General features: G+C 36.8%; 1 pseudogene and 1 gene segment (V, D, J or C); both read left to right on the top strand.

Annotated features, from left to right (window-relative positions):
* LOC105310052 overlaps window positions 1-3,820 on the top strand; it is a gene marked incomplete at its 3' end in the record, with an annotated part of 11,722 nt that overhangs the window by 6,324 nt on the left and 1,578 nt on the right.
* On the top strand, window positions 361-479 carry LOC111734370 (annotated as a pseudogene).

The raw sequence follows: 3,820 nt of genomic DNA, 5'->3' as shown, positions 1-3,820 counted from the left end.
AAGGATAACACGTTGTATTTTCCATGGAAAAGCCAGTCATGGAACATCACACGAAGCAAGATGGCATTAGGTTAAAAACAAAACAAAGCATCAGTTGATTGATATAGATATAGGTGTTGTACAGTATGTATCTGTATATATTCGTATTACTGGAGCATACCTTTAATCTGGGAACAGTTATTTCTTTAGGATAAAAGGGATGTGTTTTAAGGGCTAGTATGTTTAATTTAGACCAAAATAAAAGATCTAAGTATTATTTTCATTTTGATAACAACCAAAAGATATGTATTCCTTATGTAATTTGTTAACATTATATATAAACATACCAATAAATTAGATTAACATCTAAAATTAAATTGGGTCTACAGCCATGCCGCTCTGAACAAGCCCGATCCTGTCTGATCTCAGAAGCTAAGCAGGGTCGGGCCTTGTTAGTACTTGGATGGGAAACGACCTAGGAAGACCAGATGCTGTAGGTGTATAAAATGACAAGGTCCTTGCAATCTATGAGGTCAACCAGGGTTGGCTTTCCTAAAAAAAAAATGTTTTTAAATTAAATTAAATTAAATTGGGATAATGATGGCATGACTCTATGAATACATTAGAACATGGTGAATACAACATGAGTGAATATTTTTGGATATGAATTCAATAACACTTAAAACATAAATTTTTTGATACTCTAGTATAAATAATAGATGGCTTTATTTAAAACACAAACTACAATTCGTTCATTAGATTCATTAAGAATTATTAAAACAGGGATTTCCAGACTTTACCCACCCATTCTTATTAGGAAAGACTTTTGTATTTCCAGGCTTGAAATCAGTGAGGAGCAATTGTGATATAAAAACAATAATAAACTAATGTTTCATAGGTGAGATGATTGCTAGAAGAGGGAGAGCTGAGAGGTGTTCCTTTTAAGTGGAGAGTTTTGGAAAATTCAGAGAGCAAGTATAAATCGATTCATCTTGACGAGCTAACGACAAAAAATTCGAGTTAATGCCATGAGTTTGCATACACATATAATGTTATTTTGCTGCCATATAATTTATCAACACTTTATTTACACAGAGAAATAATTTTTAAAACTTTCTGGTGTGTAATCATCTCAGATAAAATTGTCCATATTCATCTCATTTTTTTTTGCAACAGAAAAAGAAAAAAGAATACCTGTACAAGTCAGCCTCAAAAGAGTCAATGGACAAACTGGAAACCAGGTGCCTATTATGTCACTAAATTTTAATGAACTCGATATATTAAATGTCTCTGCAGAGAAAAAAAGACTATTGGCAATTCATGTCAGCCTGCTGGAGACATGATACAGTTCAAAGAAACAGGACAAATGGTGTTTGATCTCTGTCAAAAAATCTTAAAATTACACTGAGATACCACTTTAATGGAAAAAGAAATAATTCCACCGATTTATCACTTTACATGTGGCAGTGGTAAAACTTGAACAGTTTCACGTACACTGTGCTCGTGTGGCTGTGCTCACACTTTTGCTTAGGAAAGCAGCACTCGACACCTCTGGAGAGGAATTGACAATCTCTAGTTAAGTTGTGTCAGCATTTACTGTCCACTCCAAAATTCAGTATCTTGAAATCTGTCCCATAGAGAGAATCGCACCCATATGCAAAGAAGTATGCGCAAAGCTATTTATTGCAATATTAGAAAATTTAGAATATACTTTTATATGTAAAGGTCTATAATAGTATCATTAAAATTAGGCAATATTTAGTATCACATGATAACAGTTGTGCAAATAAAAATCGTGAGATGCAGCAAAAGCCATTAAATTCAGAGAAATGTAGAGCCTTATTTATTTATATTTAACAGTAGAACGACTGGATATTATGAGGTAAATAGCGTACTTCAGTTACCAAAAACGCAATAAACCCAAGTGATGTAAGTAGAAGGGTGTACGAGTGAGAAATTAGTGAAATAGAAAATAGGAAAATAATAGGGAGAAGTAACAAAGGCCAAACTGGTTCTTGGCAGGAAAGGCAATGAACAAACCTTTAGTGAGATTCATCAAGAGACAACAGAAATCACATCAACTTTTCCTGGAAATTAGAGGAAGACATAACTCCAAGGCGGCAGATATAAACACAAGACAAGACCGAATACTGAACACATTTATGCCAATGCATTTGAAAATGTGTAGAAATTGACAAATTTTAGAAAAAAAATTCTTCCCAGATTTATTAAATATTAAAAACCATAAATACTTCACTAACAATTCTATAAATTGAATCAGTATTTGAGAAATAATCTCTGTGTTTCTCTGTCTCTCTGTGTCTTTCACACACACTCACACAGATATAAGCAGCTACATTTTAATTAATTCCATGAGAACATATGATCTTAATACCAAAATGAGCAACGATTAATCCTATGAAAGGAAGACTCTAGTCCAGTCTCTCTCAGGAGCATTGATGTAAACAATCCACGAGAGTAGACAAAAGTGACCCTTTTTCCAGTTTAAAGATACCAACACACACACACGGACACACACACACACAGACACACACACACACACACACACACACACACAGAGTACAGTTTAAAACTACACATGCTGATGCGCTAACCCTTCTCTGAATTTGAGCCTCTGTATGAGCAGACTGTGAAGACTTTCGCAGAGTGCTCACCCGGCCAGCTAAGTGCGGACAGCACTGTCCCCATGTCCTCAGAGACCCTCTGCAGAGACTGAGAGACCTATCGATCCCGGAATTTCATAGAATCTCCATCCGCCCAAAGCTGACCACGCAGGTAGCTGAGAAGGGACTGCAGTATCCAGACATGACAAAGAAGATAGCGTTTAGAGGATTTGTTCAGAAAAATCACTAACTAGCAACAAGTCCTGGAGCGGGAGAGAGTCTGAATACAAACACCTCTGGTCAGTTGGATCCAATGAACATTTACAGAAGACTTCAAAGAACAGCAGCAGAGTACACGTTCTTCTCAAACCCACATGGAACATTCATCAAGACAGACCACATTCTGGGCCATAAAACCCAACTGAACACACTTAAAAGACTAGGATGTCCTCAGGACACCATTGGACTAGAAATCAACCACACAAAGAACAGAAAATGCCCAACATTTGGAGATTAAACAACACACTTGTCCATAACACAAGGGTCAAAGAAAAATTAAAAACATTTTGAATTATATGAAGAGAAAACACATCAAAATGCATGAGATTTGGTTCAAGTTGTGCTTAGAGAGAAATTTTTAGCAATGTGTGTAATACAATGGAAATTTAAAATATAACAAAATTTAATAATCTAAGCTTCCACCATAGTAAACTAAAGAAATTGTATAGTATACTGAACAGCAAGTAGAAAAAAACTAAACAATAAAAACTATTGCAAAAATACATGACACTCAATAGAGGAAATCAACCATAAAAATCAATAAAAATCAAAAACCTTGAAAAGAACAATATAATTGATAAACTTCCAGCCCGGCTACCAAGAAAAAAAAAAAGGAAAGATGAGTCCCATTACTCACATCTTAAATCAGAGAGGGGTCATCTCTCATGGTTTCCCACTGCAGGTCACCACACTCTCCCATGCAGTGTCCCTTCCTCATACCTGAGGCTGCAGCTGCTGCTGCCACCACCATAAACAATCTGGACCTGGGTCTAAGCCCTGCCCACGTGTTTGGTACCTGAGGCTCCTGGAATGGCCAGGGAGCACATCCACACCAAGTAGCCAGGCCAAGCCCTCCACGGCATGTCGCCTCTGCCTGCCGTGCCTCATGCTCGAGCCAGCAGGTACACAGACTCGAGAGGAGTTATTCTGGGTCTGAG

The sequence above is a fragment of the Pteropus vampyrus genome, unplaced genomic scaffold, assembly GCF_000151845.1.
Source record: "Pteropus vampyrus isolate Shadow unplaced genomic scaffold, Pvam_2.0 Scaffold1013, whole genome shotgun sequence".
Lineage (NCBI taxonomy): Eukaryota > Metazoa > Chordata > Mammalia > Chiroptera > Pteropodidae > Pteropus > Pteropus vampyrus.
This window is presented reverse-complemented; position numbering and strand designations above follow the sequence as displayed.